General features: G+C 50.0%; 1 pseudogene; it reads right to left on the bottom strand.

Moving 5' to 3' along the window:
* LOC138487583 (zinc finger protein 850-like) overlaps positions 1-25415 on the bottom strand; it is a 673452-nt pseudogene that overhangs the window by 392506 nt on the left and 255531 nt on the right.

The following is a 25415-nucleotide window of genomic DNA, read 5'->3' as shown; positions in this document are numbered from 1 at the left end:
CCCAGGAGAAGCTGAGAGACTGAGGAGCTCAAGAGGGGCTGAGAGACTGAGGAGCCCAAGAGAGGCCGAGAGACTGAGGAGCCCAAGAGGGGCTGAGAGACTGAGGATCCCAAGAGGGGCGGAGAGACTGAGGATCCCAAGAGGGGCGGAGAGACTGAGGAGCCCAAGAGGGGCTGAGAGACTGAAGAGCACAAGAGGGGCTGAGAGACTGAGGATCCCAAGAGAGGCTGAGAGACTGGAGAGCCCAAGAGGGGCTGAGGGACTGGAGAGCCCAAGAGGGGCTGAGAGACTGAATAGCCCAAGAGGGGCTGAGAGACTGAAGAGACCAAGGGGGGCTGAGAAGGTGAAGCGCCCAGAAGGGGCTGAGAAACCAAATGGCCCAAGAGGGGCTGAGCAACCAAATAGCCCAAGAGGGGCTGAGAAACCAAATAGCCCAATAGAGGCTGGGAGACTGAAGAGCCCAAGAGGGGCTGAGAGACTGGAGAGCCCAAGAGGGGCTGAGAGACTGCAGATCCCAAGAGGGAGTGAGAAACCAAATAGCCCAAAAGGGGCTGAGAAATCGAATAGCCCAAGAGGGGCTGAAAGCCCAAGAGGCGCTGAGAGACTGAATAGCCCAAGAGGGGCTGAGGGACTGGAGAGCCCAAGAGGGGCTGAGAGACTGAATAGCCCAAGAGGGGCTGAGAGACTGAGGATCCCAAGAGGGGCGGAGAGACTGAGGAGCCCAAGAGAGGCCGAGAGACTGAGGAGCCCAAGAGGGGCTGAGAGACTGAAGAGCCCAAGAAGGGCTGAGAGACTGAGGATCCCAAGAGGGGCTGAGAGACTGAAGAGCACAAGAGGGGCGGAGAGACTGAGGAGCCCAAGAGGGGCTGAGAGACTGAAGAGCCCAAGAGGGGCTGAGAGACTGAAGAGACCAAGGGGGGCTGAGAAGGTGAAGCGCCCAGAAGGGGCTGAGAAACCAAATGGCCCAAGAGGGGCTGAGAAACCAAATAGCCCAAGAGGGGCTGAGAAACCAAATAGCCCAAGAGAGGCTGGGAGACTGAAGAGCCCAAGAGGGGCTGAGAGACTGGAGAGCCCAAGAGGGGCTGAGAGACTGGAGAGCCCAAGAGGGGCTGAGAGACTGGAGAGCCCACGAGGGGCTGAGGGACTGGAGAGCCCAAGAGGGGCTGAGGGACTGGAGAGCCCAAGAAGGGCTGAGGGATTGGAGAGCCCAAGAGGGGCTGAGAAAACAAATCAAGCGGGTGTGGGGGGTGAAACGCCATGGGTGGGGTGAGAATCACTCTGGCACAAAGCAGCCGCAATCCAACCAACCCCAGGAGAGGATGGGAATCCTGAGGCTCCAGGGACGGGTAGGAACCAAAAGGGTTCAGAGCCATAAGAGGCTAGGTCATACAGAGACACTGCCAGAACTGTTTTACCCACCGTATTTGATCTGTCTAGGGGGCCAGGAGGCCTAGAGGCATTCCCTATTCTCCTGCACATCGGTGGGAAGCCCTGTGAAGGGTTAATTAACATTCTTACCGATCTGCAAAGAGGGTGAACACCACAGAGACAAAGGGTACCCTTGCTAAGGGTGAGCAGCCTTGTCTAATTCAGAGACAGTACAGTGGGGTTAGAAACCAGTCAAGAGCTTGTTATTTGGGCACAAGGCCCTTGGGATATTGTTTGTGTTCATGTTTGATGTTTTCCTTTTTACTGGTAGGGACCAGGATCAGGTTAGTTTAGGTTTCTTGACGGTAGACATACTTTATGTTGTACGACAGCCTGATGTGCACCATTTTGAACTATTTTCTTTATTTTAGCACATATATCAAAAGTGTAGGGTAAGTACAGAGTTTTGACAAATAATAAAACAATCACTTTTCAAAACACAATGAGTTGTCCATCTCCTGATTCTGATTTATCACATAGAACATTCAAATGCTTAGGAGCTAGAAGCTGAAAAGATTGGAAACGGTGGGTGCACACGAAGGACAAGCGACAGATAGAAGCAATTGAGAAGCAGACGTGAAAGAATAATAGTTTGCAGGAGAATTTTAAAAATGTTTAAAGTCAAGAGAGGTCAGAGTTCCCTAAAATTAAAAATATGAAAATGACAAGATTGAAGAATAAAGGTTTCTAGACAAGTCCGATATATGAAAGTGTCATCCAAACATGTGCTCTCCTACGCTTCCAGAACCATCAAGGACCATATTGACACCCTCGCTCCAGCCTTGGCCGATTTCTGTAATCACTCTTTTGCCACTGGAACTTTCCCCTCTCCCCTTAAACACTCCCTTGTGCACCCCCTCCTCAAGAAGCCATCTGTCAATGATAACTGCCCGGCAAACTATCGTCCAATTTCCATCACCCCTGTCCTGGGCAAACTCTTGGAAAAGCTGGCCATCTCTGAGCTTACTCTCCACACTGAATCTATTGGTTGTCTCCATGACCATCAGTCTGGCTTCAGAGCTGCCAGAGGCATGAAACTGCTCTACTGAACACCTGTGATGATCTGCTCTCTAACCCAGCATTCCTTCTGTCCTCATCCCCCTTCATCTTTCCTCTGCTTTCGGCACGGTCAACCATGCCATCCTGATCAATCAGTTCTGTGTGAGCCTGGGCATCACGGATCAGGCTCTAGAGTGGATGACCTCCTTCCACTTGGACTACCCCTCCCAGGTCCAACTTGGTCCCTTTCTCTCCACCATCTCTCCCTCCACATGTGGTGTTCCCAGGGATCTAACCTCTCACCCTGGATTTTCAACATCTACTTGGCCCCTTTGGCCCACCTGATCTCTACCTTCTCCTCTAACTATCATGGTTATGCGGATGACTCTCAGCTTTCCTTCAGGCTGCCCTCAGCCTCCTCGCCTCTCTCACTCCTTCCTAACTGTCTATCCGCGATTCAGGATTGGTGCACCTCCAACAATCTCTCCCTTAATGCCAGTAAGCCAGAGAACCTTGTCATTGGGACCCCTGCCCCTGCTTTCCCACCCTCACTCTGGCCGCTCGCCTTGGGCCCTCTACCTTCGCCTTCCTGCGAGGCAAAAAAACCTGGGTGTCATCTTTGACTCCACTCTCCTCACATCTCGGACGTCGCCAAGAAGTCCCACTTCCAGCTGCACCTCCTCAAAGGGACTCTTCCCTTTCTCACTTTCCCCCAGAAGCTCACTGTCTCCAGGGCCCTGGTTCTCTCTAGGCTGGACTACTGCAACAGCCTCTTTCTCAATCTGCTTTCCTCGACTCTCCGCCCTCAGCAACTAATCCAGAACAGAACTGCAAGACTTATCCTTGGTCTCAAGCTCAGGAACTGTATCACACCAGCCCTGAAATCTCTCCATTGGCTCCCAGTGGCTGCAAAGATCAAGTTCAAGACCCTTTGTAATGTCCACAAAGCTTTCTGGGGCCGAGGCCCGCATAACATCCAACGTTCTCTTCCAAAATACCTTCCTTCTCGAGCCCTTTGGCTCAGCTACCTCCAGCTCTCTAAGGGTTAGATGCTTCTCCAGGCAGTGAGTCTCTCTCTCTACTCTGCAGGTGCCTCCCTCTGGAATGGCTTCCCTGCCCCTCTCAAATTTGAGCCGGACCACCTGAAGTTCCGGAAGTAGATCAAAACTTTCCTCTTCTCCTCTGCTTTTTCTCTCTCCCTCCCCTGCTGACCTACCTGACCTACCTGTCTGCTGTACAGACTGGTTGCTTGGCTACTCTCAGAGTCTCACTGGTTATCAGGCTGTTTCTTGATCAGTCACCCTTGCACTGCCTCCGGGCCTACCATGCACTTAGGGGCTGTAACTGTAACCCTGCAGTCCCTTGTTCTCCTTGCAGTACCCAGAACAGTGCTGCCCTGGCTGCATTGCTGCTCTGTTTTACCCTCCCCTCTCCCTTGCACTCCCCCCTCCCTTCGAGCTTCCACGATCTGAATGACACAAGGCCTAGTAAGATCGTTTGTATTGTCCTCTCTCTGATTTCCCTCCCTTGTCTTGTCGCTCCTAGAAACAATTGTGTACAGGCACGTTATAAATGACTCATCGTATCATATAATATCATATCATATCATATCACTGGGCTAGCCGAAGTGGCAGGAGGTTCTGCAACATGATCAGACATGCAGCCAATCAGGATGCCTGTACCATGGTAAGAAAAGAGACCACCATAGGAAATGCAGGACACCGGAAGCACCTCTACCACGGTGAGAGGAGAAAGGACCACCTGCCAAACCCATGACATGCAACCAATCAGGAGTGCCTGTACCATGGTAAGAAAAGAGACCACCATCAGTCTAACATAGGAAATGCAGCAAACCGAAAGCGCCTCTACCACGGTGAGAGGAGAGAGGACCACCTGCCAAACCCATGACATGCAACCAATCAGGAGTGCCTGTACCATGGTAAGAAAAGAGACCACCATCAGTCTAGCATAGGAAATGCAGGACACCGGAAGCACCTCTACCACGGTGAGAGGAGAAAGGACCACCTGCCAAACCCAAGACATGCAACCAATCAGGAGTGGCTGTACCATGGTAAGAAAAGAGACCACCACCAGTCCAACATAGGAAATGCAGCACACACCAAAAGCACCTCTACCACGGTGAGAAGAGAGAGGACCACCTGCCAAACCCAAGACATTCTGCCAATCAGGAGTGCCTGTACCATGGTAAGAAAAGAGACCACCACCAGTCTAACATAGGAAATGCAGCAAACCGAAAGCGCCTCTACCACGGTGAGAGGAGAGAGGACCACCTGCCAAACCCATGACATGCAACCAATCAGGAGTGCCTGTACCATGGTAAGAAAAGAGACCACCATCAGTCTAGCATAGGAAATGCAGGACACCGGAAGCACCTCTACCACGGTGAGAGGAGAAAGGACCACCTGCCAAACCCAAGACATGCAACCAATCAGGAGTGCCTGTACCATGGTAAGAAAAGAGACCACCACCAGTCTAACATAGGAAATGCAGCACACCGAAAGCACCTCTACCACGGTGAGAGGAGAAAGGACCACCTGCCAAACCCAAGACATGCAACCAATCAGGAGTGCCTGTACCATGGTAAGAAAAGAGACCACCACCAGTCTAACATAGGAAATGCAGGACACCGGAAGCACCTCTACCACGGTGAGAGGAGAAAGGACCACCTGCCAAACCCAAGACATGCAACCAATCAGGAGTGCCTGTTCCATGGTAAGAAAAGAGACCACCACCAGTCTAACATAGGAAATGCAGCAAACCGAAAGCGCCTCTACCACGGTGAGAGGAGAGAGGACCACCTGCCAAACCCATGACATGCAACCAATCAGGAGTGCCTGTACCATGGTAAGAAAAGAGACCACCATCAGTCTAGCATAGGAAATGCAGGACACCGGAAGCACCTCTACCACGGTGAGAGGAGAAAGGACCACCTGCCAAACCCAAGACATGCAACCAATCAGGAGTGCCTGTACCATGGTAAGAAAAGAGACCACCACCAGTCTAACATAGGAAATGCAGCACACCGAAAGCACCTCTACCACGGTGAGAGGAGAAAGGACCACCTGCCAAACCCAAGACATGCAACCAATCAGGAGTGCCTGTACCATGGTAAGAAAAGAGACCACCACCAGTCTAACATAGGAAATGCAGGACACCGGAAGCACCTCTACCACGGTGAGAGGAGAAAGGACCACCTGCCAAACCCAAGACATGCAACCAATCAGGAGTGCCTGTTCCATGGTAAGAAAAGAGACCACCACCAGTCTAACATAGGAAATGCAGCAAACCGAAAGCGCCTCTACCACGGTGAGAGGAGAGAGGACCACCTGCCAAACCCATGACATGCAACCAATCAGGAGTGCCTGTACCATGGTAAGAAAAGAGACCACCATCAGTCTAGCATAGGAAATGCAGGACACCGGAAGCACCTCTACCACGGTGAGAGGAGAAAGGACCACCTGCCAAACCCAAGACATGCAACCAATCAGGAGTGGCTGTACCATGGTAAGAAAAGAGACCACCACCAGTCCAACATAGGAAATGCAGCACACACCAAAAGCACCTCTACCACGGTGAGAAGAGAGAGGACCACCTGCCAAACCCAAGACATTCTGCCAATCAGGAGTGCCTGTACCATGGTAAGAAAAGAGACCACCACCAGTCTAACATAGGAAATGCAGCAAACCGAAAGCGCCTCTACCACGGTGAGAGGAGAGAGGACCACCTGCCAAACCCATGACATGCAACCAATCAGGAGTGCCTGTACCATGGTAAGAAAAGAGACCACCATCAGTCTAGCATAGGAAATGCAGGACACCGGAAGCACCTCTACCACGGTGAGAGGAGAAAGGACCACCTGCCAAACCCAAGACATGCAACCAATCAGGAGTGCCTGTACCATGGTAAGAAAAGAGACCACCACCAGTCTAACATAGGAAATGCAGCACACCGAAAGCACCTCTACCACGGTGAGAGGAGAAAGGACCACCTGCCAAACCCAAGACATGCAACCAATCAGGAGTGCCTGTACCATGGTAAGAAAAGAGACCACCACCAGTCTAACATAGGAAATGCAGGACACCGGAAGCACCTCTACCACGGTGAGAGGAGAAAGGACCACCTGCCAAACCCAAGACATGCAACCAATCAGGAGTGCCTGTTCCATGGTAAGAAAAGAGACCACCACCAGTCTAACATAGGAAATGCAGCAAACCGAAAGCGCCTCTACCACGGTGAGAGGAGAGAGGACCACCTGCCAAACCCATGACATGCAACCAATCAGGAGTGCCTGTACCATGGTAAGAAAAGAGACCACCATCAGTCTAGCATAGGAAATGCAGGACACCGGAAGCACCTCTACCACGGTGAGAGGAGAAAGGACCACCTGCCAAACCCAAGACATGCAACCAATCAGGAGTGGCTGTACCATGGTAAGAAAAGAGACCACCACCAGTCTAACATAGGAAATGCAGCACACCAAAAGCACCTCTACCACAGTGAGAGGAGAAAGGACCACCTGCCAAACCCAAGACATTCTGCCAATCAGGAGTGCCTGTACCATGGTAAGAAAAGAGACCACCATCAGTCTAGCATAGGAAATGCAGGACACCGGAAGCAGCTCTACCACGGTGAGAGGAGAAAGGACCACCTGCCAAACCCAAGACATGCAACCAATCAGGAGTGCCTGTTCCATGGTAAGAAAAGAGACCACCACCAGTCTAACATAGGAAATGCAGCAAACCGAAAGCGCCTCTACCACGGTGAGAGGAGAGAGGACCACCTGCCAAACCCATGACATGCAACCAATCAGGAGTGCCTGTACCATGGTAAGAAAAGAGACCACCATCAGTCTAGCATAGGAAATGCAGGACACCGGAAGCACCTCTACCACGGTGAGAGGAGAAAGGACCACCTGCCAAACCCAAGACATGCAACCAATCAGGAGTGCCTGTACCATGGTAAGAAAAGAGACCACCACCAGTCTAACATAGGAAATGCAGCACACCGAAAGCACCTCTACCACGGTGAGAGGAGAAAGGACCACCTGCCAAACCCAAGACATGCAACCAATCAGGAGTGCCTGTACCATGGTAAGAAAAGAGACCACCACCAGTCTAACATAGGAAATGCAGGACACCGGAAGCACCTCTACCACGGTGAGAGGAGAAAGGACCACCTGCCAAACCCAAGACATGCAACCAATCAGGAGTGCCTGTTCCATGGTAAGAAAAGAGACCACCACCAGTCTAACATAGGAAATGCAGCAAACCGAAAGCGCCTCTACCACGGTGAGAGGAGAGAGGACCACCTGCCAAACCCATGACATGCAACCAATCAGGAGTGCCTGTACCATGGTAAGAAAAGAGACCACCATCAGTCTAGCATAGGAAATGCAGGACACCGGAAGCACCTCTACCACGGTGAGAGGAGAAAGGACCACCTGCCAAACCCAAGACATGCAACCAATCAGGAGTGGCTGTACCATGGTAAGAAAAGAGACCACCACCAGTCTAACATAGGAAATGCAGCACACCAAAAGCACCTCTACCACAGTGAGAGGAGAAAGGACCACCTGCCAAACCCAAGACATTCTGCCAATCAGGAGTGCCTGTACCATGGTAAGAAAAGAGACCACCACCAGTCTAACATAGGAAATGCAGGACACCGGAAGCACCTCTACCACGGTGAGAGGAGAAAGGACCACCTGCCAAACCCAAGACATGCAACCAATCAGGAGTGCCTATACCAAGGTAAGGAAAGAGACCACCACCAGTCCAACATAGGAAATGCAGCACACCGAAAGCACCTCTACCACGGTGAGAGGAGAAAGGACCACCTGCCAAACCCAAGACATGCAACCAATCAGGAGTGCCTGTACCATGGTAAGAAAAGAGACCACCACCAGTCTAACATAGGAAATGCAGCACACACCAAAAGCACCTCTACCACGGTGAGAAGAGAGAGGACCACCTGCCAAACCCATGACATGCAGCCAATCAGGATGCCCGTACCAAGCTAAGAAAAGAGACCACCACCAGTCCAACATAGGAAATGCAGCACACCAAAAGCACGGCTACCACGGTGAGAAGAGAAATGACCACCTGCCAAACCCAAGATATGCAACCAATCAGGATGCCTGTACCAAGGTAAGAAAAGAGACCACCACCAGTCCAACATAGGAAATGCAGCTCACCGAAAGCGCCTCTACCACGGTGGGGGGTGTTAGACAGAATCATATGCAGTACCCTTTGGGAACACTACACACAATTAAGACTTAAAGTGTCACTACAATTTCATCTTTGGTACAAGCCTGTACTAGACAGTAATGTGGTAGCAGTGACTGAGCAGCCAGACTTATCTCAAGAGCAAGTGAGCAGTACAAATAGTTACACAAAGGACAGCAATTACTATGATTCAAACAAACACTGACTCAAGGTTTCTGAGTAAAAGAATATACATTTATTTACACAGTCAGTTGGAAAACATTCCACTAGTAAGAGCAGCTCAATATCACCATCTAGTATACTACAATACACAACCAATCAGTTTCTGAACAAGTTCAACTCCCCTGAAGTGGGAGCAAAATGGCATTTCAGTTACTTTAAAAAGGGGCAAAAACACAAGGGGCCTCATTACAAGTTTGGAGGTAGCCATGGTGCTAGTAGCACCATGGCTGCCTCAAACCGGGCTCCATTACCGTGTTCCTGCAATGGGGACTTACCGGGTCATTATGACATAGGAGGACCCGGTAAATCCTCCTTGCAGGAACCATTCCCCATTCCCATTTGAGCCCCCATAGGGCTCAATGGGAATGGGGAGGGAGGTAACAACGGGCACATTACAAGTGTCCCATTGTTATCACCCTCTTCCCCTCGCGGGACCCGAAAAAGATGTCTGATTTTACCAGACGTCTGATCCAGTCCCGCAAAGGAAATCTGGTAATCAGCCCTGACGGAATGAAGGGGACCGGTCCCGTACCGGCCCCCTTCATTCCGTCAGCGCTGGGGTCGTAATGAGGCCCAAGGTTGTAAGAATCAACAGCACACATACTTTCATAGGCAGCGCAAAGGGTTTCAGTACACTACAACCAGCAATTCAATTCAATAGGCCTGGGCCAAAGTCAATGGTTCAGTCTTGTATAGGATAGCACAGTTCTGGTAGTAAACGGTTAAGTCTTGGTTTAGGGAAGGACAAGCCTTCAAAGTGGGGAAAGTTTCACAAACTTTCACCGCGGCCGAACAGAGTTCTGCACCGCACTTACAGAGTACCTTGTAAGTGAAGAAAAGCTGTAGCTGAGGCAGTTGTTCCTGGCAGTTCCTGCAGATCTCGCTGTTCCTGAGCTTCAGTCATCGGGACAAGAAGGAGGACGTCGGGAGTTTCCTGCACTGCCATGGGAAGAGGCCACCAGCTTGGCAAAACGTTGGTTTAAGGTGTGAGTGCCTTAAAGTCCACAAACTGGTTTCGTTCCCACTGGCTATCCGGTTTTCAACAGCACTCTGAAGAAATTTCGACCAGGATGGGGACGGTGTCCAGGTGGCTTGCAAGTTGGTTGTTCCCACCAAACTCAAGGGAAGAAATTAACCTTGAAGGGCTTCTCTGTCGATGGAGTTTCATACAATTCGGACCTGCAGCAGGGCTTCACCGGTGGACCAGGTGTTGCAGCAGTCGTCTTCCTTCAGCTCGTCTTCGGTTCTTTCGTTCCAGTGGTCAACTCTGCTTTCCAAGTCCTAGAGACATGCTTTTAAACAGTTTCCCCCATTCATTACAACCTAGCTGTCACTCACACAGCAGGGGGGCTGTCCTTGCCGGACAGCCAGCCGGCCAATCATGCCAGAGTGCATTCAGGTCTCCTAGGAGACTAAGCACAGGGAGTTTCGGGCACCTCCCTCACATCCTGTCCACCCCCAGACACTCAGGCGCTAGAGGAGTGCTTCAGCAGTGAAGCCCGCCAAAGGCCAACGAACAAAGGGACCAAACCTGGTTTGGCGCGCAGAGACAAACACAAGAATGACCTTTCCAAAAAGAAATGGCGAAAAAAGTTGACCGGAGTCTGTTTTTTACAGATATGTCTTGGGCGCCATATTGGAAAACATGGCTGACCCGATTTTTAGCTACCAGTGTGCGCGGTCGGGAAAAATCATGGTAGTTTGTTTAAAACCACTGCTACCAGCCATTTCAAGTGGGAAAGGGTAACATTTGACTGTTACATGAGTGTTTAGACTCAGGGGAAGCTAGGCAACCCCTCCAGCACTCTATAGGAAGATAGTGTGTGCTGGGTCTGTAAATATAAAAAGACTAGTAAAGTCAATGTAACTTTACATGCTCTGGGAGACAGTAGTCAGTCCCAGGGAAGGTCTTTAAACCTTGAGGAGTCTGAAAGACACCCCTGTGCCACTGCACTGAAGGTGCTGTGTGACACGCAAGAAAAAGATGATGCCTATGGAGATGTTTTAAAACTCCATAACCAAAGAACACAAAAGTAAAACACATTGAAAATGAAATGTTCAAAGTCCCAAAATATAGCAAAAGAGCTGGAGGGCTCTAAGGTAGAGGGAATTTAGCACTTGGGTGAGAAATATGTACCATGGTAAGAAAAGAGACCACCACCAGTCTAACATAGGAGATGCAGCAAACCAAGGCACTGCTACCACGGTGAGAGGAGAAATGACCAACCCCAAGACTGAAACACTCGGACCATGAAGAGGTGAAAGTCAACCCAGGCAGACCAGAAAGTCACCCATTCAGTATCAGATTAAACTTGAATGAAAGTCCCCTGCCAACAAAGAATTTCCAAGGGTCATTGTTAACTCACCCAACTCTGGATTCAAGATCCTTCTTCCTGCTTCCTCAGCACGAGGACCAACAATAATAGAATCTGGGTCTTCATCTAAACTCAAATAAATCATGAAGAACAAGTGTCAGAAAGTAAGGATTGTGAGCTTTAACCAACTAAAAAGAAACATTTAAACCAATATCATACTCGAAAAGCACTCACATATTTGAATTTCAAATGTTACAGTTTTAATCTTTTTTAGTATAGTTAATATTGTTTAAAACATTCCTTCAAAATAGAAGAGCGAGTGTCTCATATTAAGCACTGAACGTCCCAGTGAGTAGCGCTCTACAAATGCAGCTACTGCTTGCAGTACAAGGTTACAGCCGAGTGTTCTGTTATCAATTTTCTATTGACCTTAAATAACACAACAGAGTAAGTTAAAATGATAACCACTTTGCTGGTATAATTCTGAGGTTTGTATGTGATCCCCCTTTGGGGACTGGAGCAGAGGAGGGCGGGGGTGCTTGCTATATATGTTGAATGTCAGTAGTATAGACACTGGGCCTCATTACGACCCTGGCGGTAAGGGGTTAGCGCCATCGTTAGCTGCGCCGACCCCTTACCGCCAATCACGAGTTCCCTTTCCGCCATGGCGGATTTTACACCTGCTTCTAGCGGGTGTAAAAATCCATGGCGGTAAGGGAACTTGGTGTTAATTACGCCACCGTAATTTACGGTGGCGTAATTAACGCCTTCCCCACTCCCATTATGCCCTATGGGGCAAAAATGGGAATGGGGAAGGGTAAATGGGGATTGGGGATTTACCGCCCCGCCAAGGTCGGAATGGGGCGGTAAATCCCCTTACCGCCATGGTGTTAACGTAGTTAGCACCATGGCGGTAAAGTCACGGCCCTGGCGGTAACTTTCCGCCAGGGTCGTAATGAGGCCCACTGTACCTTTGCATTCTCCTGAGCAGCGACCGTCTTCCTTTCTCTCTCTCTCTTCTGTATCCGGAGGGTGGATTAAGTGGAGGTCTTCCTCTCTCTTTATGCTCAATGACTCTTCAGGCTTGGTCATCTTGCCACCTGTCATAAAAAGTAAATATCTATGATTTCCACTCGCAGGACATGAATACCAAGCATTTGGGCCTTTACCCAACTTCCCATGCCTGCAAGAACAGCTGGTGTCCAGACTGGTCAGCATTCAAGACCACGGGCAAATGTGGCACATTACTCCCTACGGTGGTCATTCTCCATTGAGAGGGTGCAGGGGATGGCGGCTGTACCGAGGCCATCTGACCCCACCGGGAACATCACCACAAACTATACGTGCCAGCAGCAAGAAAGAAGCCATCTTTCCATAATCGCGTGGGAAAGGAGCATTGGCTGACAGAAAGAATAGAAATACAATAAACAGAAAAAGAAAGGGAGAAAAAAACAGTACACCAATTATTGAAACAGAGGAGTGTTAGTGCAGCCTCATACAATGGGTTTTCAGATCTTGGGAAATAATATAGGGTCCTGAAGCAGCCGGATCATGGGACAGGCTAGTGCCCTCTGTCCTCTCTCACTCCATCCTGCCTTCTCCTTACATGGCTTTTTTGCCAGCGTCTCTCTCTTTATCTTAGGCTTTAGTGTCTTCCTTTTGCTCTCAATACTGTGAATCCATATTATAAACTGCATCATATCAAACTTTCAAGCATCCTTCCCACTTCCCTTATTGCACCCCTATGCTCCCTGCCCCTCCTCGATCATGGCGGCAGACGCGCCACTCAAGACACACTGACCTTCGACTGACCACTGACACAGGCCGGATACACCAGAACGCTTCAGACACCATTCTCCTCACAGGGAAGGATTGTAGGAATCTCTGCAGGGCCTCTGGGAAACCACCAAATGGGAGGCTCTATAGTAAGAGTGTCAGGAGAGAGAGGAATAAATGATCTGCTGTGAGGGTCTAATCTACAAGCCTGGCAAGATGAGGAGCCAGATATTGAGAGGGTCCTTCTCAGTGACGTTAGAAACACTGTGAGGCCATGCGCATGATGGGGAAGATGAGGAGGGGGAAATGACCCCTGACATGATGCTGAGGATAGGATAAGGAGGGGGAAATCAGCAAAGGGGAGGCTCTATAGTGACAGTGTCAGGAGAGAGAGGAAGAAATGATCTGCTGTGAGGGTCTAATCTACAAGCCCTGCAAGATGAGGGGCCAGATATTGAGAGGGTCCTTCTCAGTGACATTAGAAACACTGTGAGGACATGCACATGATGGGGAAGATGAGGAGGGGGAAAGGACCACTGACATGATGCTGAGGATAAGGAGGGGGAAATCACTAATGACATGATGCTGAGGATAAGGGGGGGAAATCACCACTGACATGATGCTGAGGATAAGGAGGGGGAAAGGACCACTGACATGATGCTGAGAGGATAAGGAGGGGGAAAGGACCACTGACATGATGCTGAGGATAAGGAGGGGGAAAGGACCACTGGCATGATGCTGAGGATAAGGAGGGGGAAAGGACCACTGACATGATGCTGAGGATAAGGAGGGGGAAAGGACCACTGGCATGATGCTGAGGATAAGGAGGGGAAATGACCACTGACATGATGCTGAGGATAAGGAGGGGGAAAGGACCACTGACATGATGCTGGGAATAAGGAGGGGAAATGACCCCGGACATGATGCTGAGGATAAGGAGGGGGAAATGACCCGGACATGATGCTGAAGATAAGGAGGGGGAAATGACCCCGGACATGATGCTGAGGATAAGGAGGGGGAAAGGACCACTGACATGATGCTGAGGATAAGGAGGGGGAAATGACCCCGGACATGATGCTGAGGATAAGGAGGGGGAAATGACCCCGGACATGATGCTGAAGATAAGGAGGGGGAAATGACCCCGGACATGATGCTGACGATAAGGAGGGGGAAAGGACCACTGGCCTGATGCTGAGGATAAGGAGGGGGAAATGACCCCGGACATGATGCTGAAGATAAGGAGGGGGAAATGACCCCGGACATGATGCTGAGGATAACGAGGGGGAAAGGACCACTGACATGATGCTGAGGATAAGGCGGGGGAAAGGACCACTGACATGATGCTGAGGATAAGGAGGGGAAATCACCACAGACATGATGCAGAGGATAAGGAGGGGGAAATGACCACTGACATGATGCTGAGGATAAGGAGGGGGAAAGGACCACTGACATGATGCTGAGGATAAGGAGGGGGAAATGACCACTGACATGATGCTGAGGATAAGGAGGGGAAATCACCACAGACATGATGCTGAGGATAAGGACGGGGAAATGACCCCGGACATGATGCTGAGGATAAGGAGGGGGAAATGACACCGGACATGATGCTGAGGATAAGGAGGGGGAAATTACCACTGACGTGATGCTGAGGATAAGGAGGGGGAAAGGACCACTGACATGATGCTGAGGATAAGGAGGGGGAAAGGACCACTGACATGATGCTGAGGATAAGGAGGGGAAATGACCACTGACATGAGGCCGAGGATAAGGAGGGGGGACATCACCAATTACATGATGCTGAGGATAAGGAGGGGAAATGACCCCAGACATGATGCTGAGGATAAGGAGGGGGAAAGGACCACTGACATGATGCTGAGGATAAGGAGGGGGAAATCACCACAGACATGATGCTGAGGATAAGGAGGGTGAAATGACCCCGGACATGATGCTGAGGATAAGGAGGGGGAAAGGACCAATGACATGATGCTGAGGATAAGGAGGGGGAAAGGACCACTGACATGATGCTGAGGATAAGGAGGGGGAAATCACCACAGACATGATGCTGAGGATAAGGAGGGGGAAATGGCCCCGGACATGATGCTGAGGATAAGGAGGGGGAAATGACCCCGGACATGATGCTGAGGATAAGGAGGGGGAAAGGACCACTGACATGATGCTGAGGATAAGGAGGGGGAAATCACCACAGACATGATGCTGAGGATAAGGAGGGGGAAATGACCCCGGACATGATGCTGAGGATAAGGAGGGGGAAATCACCACAGACATGATGCTGAGGATAAGGAGGGGGAAATGACCCCGGACATGATGCTGAGGATAAGGAGAGGAAATCACCAATGACATGAGGCTGAGGATAAGGAGGGGGAAATCACCACATACATGATGCTGAGGATAAGGAGGGGGAAATGACCCCGGACATGATGCTGAGGATAAGGAGGGGGAAAGGACCACTGACATGATGCTGAGGATAAGGAGGGGAAATGACCACTGACATGATGCTGAGGATAAGGAGGGGGAAAGGACCACTGACATGATGCTGAGGATAAGGAGGGGGAAAGGACCACTGACATGATGCTGAGGATAAGGAGGGGGAAAGGACCACTGACATGATGCTGAGGATAAGGAGGGGGAAAGGACACTGACATGATGCTGAGGATAAGGAGGGGGAAATCACCACTGACATGATGCTGAGGATAAGGAGGGGGAAATGACCAATGACATGATGCTGAGGATAAGGAGGGGGAAATGACCCCGGACATGATGCTGAGGATAAGGAGGGGGAAATGACCCCAGACATGATGCTGAGGATAAGGAGGGGGAAATCACCACAGACATGATGCTGAGGATAAGGAGGGGGAAATCACCACAGACATGATGCTGAGGATAAGGAGGGGAAAATCACCACTGACATGAGGCTGAGGATAAGGAGGGGGAAATCACCACAGACATGATGCTGGGGATAAGGAGGGGGACATCACCACTGACATGAGGCTGAGGATAAGGAGGGGGAAATCACCACAGACATGAGGCTGAGGATAAGGAGGGGGAAATCACCACAGACATGATGCTGAGGATAAGGAGGGGGAAATCACTAATGACATGAGGCTGAGGATAAGGAGGGGGAAATCACCACAGACATGATGCTGAGGATAAGGAGGGGGAAATGACCCCAAACATGATGCTGAGGATAAGGAGGGGGAAATGACCACTGACATGATGCTGTGGATAAGGAGGGGGAAAGGACCACTAACATGATGCTGAGGATAAGGAGGGGGGAAAGGACCACTGACATGATGCTGAGGATAAGGAAGGGGAAATCACCACAGACATGATGCTGAGGATAAGGAGGGGGAAATGACCCCGGACATGATGCTGAGGATAAGGAGGGGGAAAGGACCACTGACATGATGCTGAGGATAAGGAGGGGGAAATCACCACAGACATGATGCTGAGGATAAGGAGGGGGAAATGACCCCGGACATGATGCTGAGGATAAGGAGGGGGAAATCACCACAGACATGATGCTGAGGATAAGGAGGGGGAAATGACCCCGGACATGATGCTGAGGATAAGGAGAGGAAATCACCAATGACATGAGGCTGAGGATAAGGAGGGGGAAATCACCACAGACATGATGCTGAGGATAAGGAGGGGGAAATGACCCCGGACATGATGCTGAGGATAAGGAGGGGGAAAGGACCACTGACATGATGCTGAGGATAAGGAGGGGAAATGACCACTGACATGATGCTGAGGATAAGGAGGGGGAAAGGACCACTGACATGATGCTGATGATAAGGAGGGGGAAAGGACCACTGACATGATGCTGAGGATAAGGAGGGGGAAAGGACACTGACATGATGCTGAGGATAAGCAGGGGGAAAGGACCACTGACATGATGCTGAGGATAAGGAGGGGGAAAGGACACTGACATGATGCTGAGGATAATGAGGGGGAAATCACCACTGACATGATGCTGAGGATAAGGAGGGGGAAATGACCAATGACATGATGCTGAGGATAAGGAGGGGGAAATGACCCCGGACATGATGCTGAGGATAAAGAGGGGGAAATGACCCCGGACATGATGCTGAGGATAAGGAGGGGGAAAGGACCACTGACATGATGCTGAGGATAAGGACACTGACATGATGCTGAGGATAAGGAGGGGGAAATCACCACTGACATGATGCTGAGGATAAGGAGGGGGAAATGACCAATGACATGATGCTGAGGATAAGGAGGGGGAAATGACCCCGGACATGATGCTGAGGATAAGGAGGGGGAAATGACCGCGGACATGATGCTGAGGATAAAGAGGGGGAAATGACCGCGGACATGATGCTGAGGATAAGGAGGGGGAAATGACCGCGGACATGATGCTGAGGATAAGGAGGGGGAAAGGACCACTGACATGATGCTGAGGATAAGGAGGGGGAAATGACCCCGGACATGATGCTGAGGATAAGGAGGGGGAAATGACCGCGGACATGATGCTGAGGATAAGGAGGGGGAAATGACCGCGGACATGATGCTGAGGATAAGGAGGGGGAAATGACCGCGGACATGATGCTGAGGATAAGGAGGGGGAAAGGACCACTGACATGATGCTGAGGATAAGGAGGGGGAAATGACCAATGACATGATGCTGAGGATAAGGAGGGGGAAATGACCCCGGACATGATGCTGAGGATAAAGAGGGGGAAATGACCCCGGACATGATGCTGAGGATAAGGAGGGGGAAAGGACCACTGACATGATGCTGAGGATAAGGACACTGACATGATGCTGAGGATAAGGAGGGGGAAATCACCACTGACATGATGCTGAGGATAAGGAGGGGGAAATGACCAATGACATGATGCTGAGGATAAGGAGGGGGAAATGACCCCGGACATGATGCTGAGGATAAGGAGGGGGAAATGACCGCGGACATGATGCTGAGGATAAGGAGGGGGAAATGACCGCGGACATGATGCTGAGGATAAGGAGGGGGAAATGACCGCGGACATGATGCTGATGATAAGGAGGGGGAAAGGACCACTGACATGATGCTGAGGATAAGGAGGGGGAAATGACCGCGGACATGATGCTGAGGATAAGGAGGGGGAAAGGACCAATGACATGATGCTGAGGATAAGGAGGGGAAAGGACACTGACATGATGCTGAGGATAAGGAGGAGGAAATCACCAATGACATGATGCTGAGGATAAGGAGGGGGAAATGACCAATGACATGATGCAGAGGATAAGGAGGGGGAAATGACCCCGGACATGATGCTGAGGATAAGGAGGGGGAAATGACCGCGGACATGATGCTGAGGATAAGGAGGGGGAAATGACCGCGGACATGATACTGAGGATAAGGAGGGGGAAATGACCGCGGACATGATGCTGAGGATAAGGAGGGGGAAATTACCCCGGACATGATGCTGAGGATAAGGAGGGGGATAAGGATGCTGAGAAGGCAGCAGACCACTTATCTTGCTGGAACTTACTCAAGCTTGCCCCAACTGCCAGGGATCAGATTTATCCGAATGTTCCACAGTTAAGACAAATAATTATTAAAAGATAATAGTCTATTTCATTTAGAAACTCGTATTTCTTTGTTTGCAAGAATTGGCCCAAGGACACTTTAAAGCATGGAACTGTCTTTCTACACTCCAACAAGCAGGACGCTCAGGGGCTCATGTTCATGTGACAAGTAATGGTAGAAACATGTCGAAAAGCCTTGCGTGTGGCTTTGACACATGTTTCTTACATCACTGTCCTATGGTGGAGGGGTGAATGCAACCTGCGTTTACACCGCCTTCCTTCCTCTCCGCCATACAAATGCTCCGGCATTTGCACGGGCATGCATTTTTACGCCGGTGCAAATGCAGGCGGCTCCCATAGACATAGATTGTAGACGCCGACTGCATGCTACACAGTGTTCACAATTGCAATTAAACCCTGCCCGACATGTGAGCATGGCAAGCGGGTGCCAGGCAGCGTTTACTCACTTTTCACAGTGGAGTGCAAAAGTGCAGGGCAAAAGGCGGTGTACACATGTGCACACTGCTTTTTGCCCTGAACATTTGCACCCCGCCGCACTAATTACGACAATTTGGCGGTAAGGTGCCACCTACATGTTTGTCAGCATGTAACAGCTCCCCACCGTTAAATTACGATTTTGATTAAAATGAGCCCCTCAGGCTTTACAAAATACATCACTGCCCCCCTTAGAAGGCTCGAGCGCTTCTTTAATGTTTAACTTGCATTTATTTCCTGCCTTCCCTTTCTTGATTGGGCTCATCTGCTTTGACTGGTCCGACTTTGTAAAAGAACAAAAAGTGTTTAAGAAAATATCTGCTTAACGAATGGGTCTGCAACCTTTGGCTCACGAGATGTTTTGGACTACAGCTCCCATCAGCCCTTGCCAGCAATGGTCAATGGTGAGGGATCATGGGAGTCATAATCCAAACCATCTGGAGAGCCGCAGGTTGCAGGCCCTTGGTTTAATGGCATCTAAAGTGTTAGGTTGGCAGTTTTTAAAAAAAATGTTATTAACGTTATTACTGCTTACTTTAAGCCTTAATTACTCTATGGGACTCAGCCCACGCTACCACCAATGTGAGTTCAGGGGTAGCTCTAAGAACAGCTGTAATGGTGATGAGCAGGCCGGGCTCCTGCAGGGGTCAGTGACAACTTTAATGCAGTTTAAAAGCTGGACCAAGATTCTAATTCTTTGACAGAATCCGTGCTCCATCTCCCTCTCCCACTCAGCGGCATTCCATCTCTGCCTTGGTCCATGCCGCATTCCATCTCTGACTTCCTTCCTGCCGCATTCCATCTCTGCCTTCCTCCCTGCTGCATTTCGTCTCTGCCTTCCTCCCTGCCGCATGGCATCCCCGCCTTCCTCCCTGCCGCATTCCATCTCTGCCTTCCTCCCTGCTGCATTTCGTCTCTGCCTTCCTCCCTGCCGCATTGCATCCCCGCCTTCCTCCCTGCCGCATTCCATCTCTCCCTTGCTCCATGCCGCATTCCATCTCCACCTTCCTCCCTGACGCATTCCATCTCCACCTTCCTCTCTGCCGCATTCCATCCCCGCCTTCCTCCCTGCCGCATTCCATCTCTCCCTTGCTCCATGCCGCATTCCATCTCCGCCTTCCTCCCTGACGCATTCCAACTCTGCATTCCTCCCTGCCGCATTGCATCCCCGCCTTCCTCCCTGCCGCATTCCATCTCTGCCTTGCTCCATGCTGAATTCCATCTCCGCCTTCCTTCCTGCCGCATTTCATCTCTGCCTTCCTCCCTGCCGCAATGCATCCCCGCCTTCCTCCCTGTCACATTCCATCTCTGCCTTGCTCCATGCTGCATTCCATCTCCACCTTCCTCCCTGATGCATTCCAACTCTGCATTCCTCCCTGCCGCATTCCATCTGTGCCTTCCTCCCTGCCGCATTCCATCTGTGCCTTCCTCCATGCCGCATTCCATCTCTGCCTTCCTCTCTGCCACATTCCACCTGTGCCTTCCTCCCTGCCACATTCCATCTGTGCCTTCCTCCATGCCACATTCCACCTGTGCCTTCCTCTCTGCCACATTCCACCTGTGCCTTCCTCCCTGCCACATTCCACCTGTGCCTTCCTCTCTGCCACATTCCACCTGTGCCTTCCTCCCTGCCACATTCCACCTGTGCCTTGCTCCATGCCACATTCCACCTGTGCCTTCCTCTCTGCCGCATTCCACCTGTGCCTTTCTCTGCCTCTCGCCCTCCTTTCCACTTACTGCTTCCTGCTCTTCCTACAGACATCCATTACGTATTCCTTTCTGTCTTCCACTCATCTCTTATTCTCTGACTTCCTTCCTTTCCTTTTTTTCTTTCCCTCTTCTCCGGCTTCTTCTTCCTACCACCCACGTCACCATTCAAATGTTGTGATTTTTACCAGCTAACTCTTATAATCAACAAACCTCCCACTTTCTCTGCTTCAGATCCGGGTGGGTGCATGTGGTGAGAGAGTGGAATGTCTGCGTTCTCATGTGTTGACAAGACATGTATGTGTGCGACTGCAGATCACAGCTAATGCGCGATGCCTACCGTGACTTCTCACCGCCTCCTCCGTGTCTTGCTTTCCTTTGGTTCTTAATGAAAAGACAGTGCTGACAATAAGTGGACCTGTTCATAAAATAAAAAACTCACATTATTAAATGTACTACTTGCCTGAATATAAAGAGAATATTCCGTGATTTACCACATGGCATATGTTAGATGAAGGAGCCGAATGACTCCACAGTAGGATTATTTGACAAAAGGGGGGTCTCCTGTCCATGAAAATGCTGGTAAACTATTTCCCCATGAAATGTAAGCCCCAGCAGCAGGGGGCGCTGTTGCTAAAGAGGATAAAAGGCAACACGAGCATCAATGTGTTAGGAAAGCGAGAGTAAGACCTCTGCAGCTGCAGGCAGCTCGGGAGCAAAACTCGGTGGCAGAACAGAAGGATGCAGACTGCTCCAAAGGGCCGCCCCCCTGTGGGGTAAATTTGTGGGACCATGGACGGGAGGAGAATTGAGCTTCAGGAAGCAAGTAATCAATTAATGAAGAGTCCTGCAGAAAACATGGAGGACTTGAGTTGTTAGACACCACCATCCTGTCACCAGCTACATAAATACTCTAGCAAGTCTTGTGAGAGGAAGAGGGTGTCTAAGCAACGGCCATCTTGAATTGGGAGAATCCTTCCAAAACAGGCACCTAAGGGAAGAAAAAGTCTACATGGTGGACATCTAAGAATGGACTAAATTTCTGAAACTCCTCCTGTACTAAAATACTCACGTGGGTCCCTAGTGACCAATTATGAACAGGAGTGCAACAACACGAAGGTGCCAAAATGCTAATATTGTCATGACTCCCAGAAGCCACGGTTCTAACCGTTAAGGCCACCACAATAAACCAGAGCCATGGACCACCACATATAGGTCCTGACACTGCTGTGCTGGAGACTACCCGTGACAGGAAAGTGCAGTACATGCATACATCTCTGTAGTAGGCACAATAACGCACGAAGCAATCTTTCTGGAATGCTTACTTGTAACCTGCAGGTTGCACATTAACCATCTGAGCTATATCGCGATGATTAGATTCTATAACCTGCAGTTTGTGCTGCTCTCCCTCACCAGTGGAGGGACCTTACAGAGTTGCCATCCCTGCATCACCTTGATCAGACATGTGGAAATCAGAAGAGAATTTACTGACTACATTTCTGTTCATGTGATGGAGTTTCATCGATTATTTTCATCTCTTGTAAACATAATGCTTGCTTTTGGAACACTAATGTGTGTGTTGAACATTACTTTATTCGGCTAAAAGCCATAAAAGCATAAAAAATATCGCATACATGCATACATAGCATCATAAGGAAATTCATTTAGTCACATATGTTAAAAATAAGTAATATTACAATTGGTATAAGCCATGGACCAGGGGAATACATAATTCATCAATTATAGGACAGACACTTTCACCAACCAGTCCCGTGCATTCTGTACAAATTCACTGTATCAAAAATCGATAAGCTTACAATTAATAAGAACCATGGTCGAAGGGAAGTATAACATTCACCAGCCAGTCCCATTACATAGGCAATGTTCAGTGATTAGCTTGTGCAACCAGGCTCTGTGTACACATTTCGCAGTAGAGTAGACCAAATTCAGGTCTGTGGAGTTTTTACACAGGTCACGGCCTCAGTAGACGATCTGACACCCTTTATGCGAAATACTGGGGGCAGAGAACACTTTCTCAGCCGTAAGTAGCCTGGGCAAAATAACAAGAAATGCATAATGGACTCCTCAGGATTGCCACAGACCTTACAGCCCAACTCAGGAGTCGGAGACCACCTTGCCGTGTAGCTTGCTAGTTTGAGAGCGTTGGTGCGTAGCTGGATATATAAGCACCGGGCATAAACAGGAGTTACCAAGTCCAGATAAGGTTCAAACCCGTAGAGCTGTTTCAGTAATATGTACAGCGCCACGGTGCTTAAAGCCTCACATTAGATTCTCATCTGGTTGATTATGGCATGATTGTACTTGCTCCTAAACCCAACCTTATCCCTCAGGGTTGGACTCCCCGGGCTAGTCCAGAGAAGCCCCATACCCAACTTCTCTACGCCACACATAATAAATCGCAGCCAGAGCATAGGGCTCGTGCCCGCTGTGCCTCTCCAATTTAGCAAGTTCTTGGGTACTCCAGATCCTTGCCCAGTACATCAGTGGCTTCATGGCTATAACTTCCCCAATGGGCTTTACGGCACACTCCCACCTTAGGCTTGCCATAGGTGCTCCCTTGGGCAGCATAGGAAGGCTCCTTAGGAAGCCATTGTCCGCCCGAATCAGCTCCGCAGAGGAGCAGTGACCCCAGATTTCTGCTCCATACAAAGCCGCTGCCCTCCCCTGTTCCTGATACAATTTAATAGCAGGGGTAACTGTACCCCTTCCCATTTTATTATAAAGGCAGCGTATACCCCCGCTATATTTTTCTAGAGTAGCTGCAGCTTTAACAAGACAAGCTGACCATGTGGGATCCTGGGAAAATCTAACTCCAAATAGTCACAGTACTGCACCTGCTCTAGCACATAGTCACCTACAGAGATGGTTAGTTTGAGTTTCTTCTGGTTCCTTCTAGCGAAGACCATCACCTTAGTCTTCTCAATATTAAGTGACATAGGGCCTCATTCTGAGGTTGGCGGTAAGGGGTTAACGGCGCCGGTAGGGGTGCCGGTGCCGTTAACCCTTTACCGTTGCATTACGAGGTCCTTTAGCGGGTATCTCTAAGGGCACCTGGTTTTACCAGGCACCCTTAGTGGGAGCCGCTAAAGGAGCAGCATGCTAACAACGGGCCCGTTGTTAGCCTGATCCCCATTCCCATTGAGCCCTATGGGGGCTCGAATGGGGATGGGATCCCTGAATGGGGAAATAACGGGTCCTCCAAGGTTGGAATGGCCCGGTAATTTCCCATTCAGGGAACTCGGACCCGGTATGCGGTAAGGGGTTAGCCATGGCACTAATAGCGGCATGGCTACCTCCAACCTCGGAATGAGGACCATAGACAGTACTTGGCCCTTCTCCATAAAAATGTCTAAGTTATGTTTTAGCCCCCTCGAGTTATGTATAAGAGAACAGCATCGTCTGCATAGAGGAGTGCCGAAAATCTGCCCCCTCCCAGCTTTGGAGGGTCAAGACAAGCCACCAGCAGTGCCTCTATGATAACGTGAATGTATTGACAAAACAGGATGGGGGACAGCACACACCCCTGCCCTACCCCCTTCTCTACAGCAAAGTAATCCATAGTTTCACCATACATCCCCCACCTCACAGCGGCCCTATTGTCACAGTAAGGGCTTGGATGTTTTTTAGAAGAGCCACAGGGATTCCTTTTTCTCTCAATATATGCCATAGCTTAATACGACAGATGCTATCAAATGCTGTATGATATGATATGATAGGTTATTTATAAAGCGCTTAATACCCAGAGGTTTCTAAGCGCAGACCCGGGGATCGTACCTGTGTTGCTCAGTATTGTCTTGCTTTCAAGGCGAGCACGCTGCCCCTGAGCTATCCTCTGCCATAGATCCTCAAAAATGGTGTAAACCCTTTGTTTATTCCCCAACACATACTTAGAGAGAATGGCATTCAAGCGTACACACTAGTCCATGGTGCTGATACCTGGGAGAAGCCCTGCTTGGAGATGATTTAGAATGCCATTCTCAATGAACCATTATTGGAGTCGTGTAGTCAGTACTTTCGCATAAACTTTACCTGGGGCATCAAGTAGAGATATCGGTCTATAATTGCATGGCAGCTTGTGGTGCCCGTTTCTATAGATGGGCACTATTATTGCACCGCATCAAGATTGCGGCACATTGCCTATGCTGGCAATACAGTCAAACGCCCGTTTATAACAGGCGCCCACACATCGGACTCGTCCCGGAGCAAATCTAACGGCAACCCATCTGGACCCATACTTTAGCACCACAGAGACACTCCAATGCCTCCTTCACTTCATTAATCGAGAAGGTGGTCGTGGCTGCTCTGTCTCCCCCAGCAGTGCCATGCAACAATAGGTTAGACGTACCCACATGCCCGACTTGGCGAATCGGGGGATTGAACATGGCAACCGGTCTCCTGCCCTATTGTCTCCCCCGCTACAGATCTCCAGAAGTGGATCCGGTCTCCATTTCTACAGCAGGTTCGGAGATGGTTGCATTTAGTCTTATTGATTTCAGCCTTTTTCTTTTCCAGCACTGCCTTGTAACTATACATTAATAAACGGGACCCCGAATTCCTACGTTTCATCCAGCTAATGATTATCAAAAGGGGGCTCCATTTTAACCACACTCTTGAGATCAGCAGCTTCACCAGAAATGCCAGATACAATGATCGC

This window comes from Ambystoma mexicanum, chromosome 9 (assembly GCF_040938575.1).
Source record: "Ambystoma mexicanum isolate Mex_15411 chromosome 9, UKY_AmexF1_1, whole genome shotgun sequence".
Lineage (NCBI taxonomy): Eukaryota > Metazoa > Chordata > Amphibia > Caudata > Ambystomatidae > Ambystoma > Ambystoma mexicanum.
Note: the sequence above shows the minus strand (reverse complement) of the source record. Positions and strands in the feature narration are given on the sequence as shown.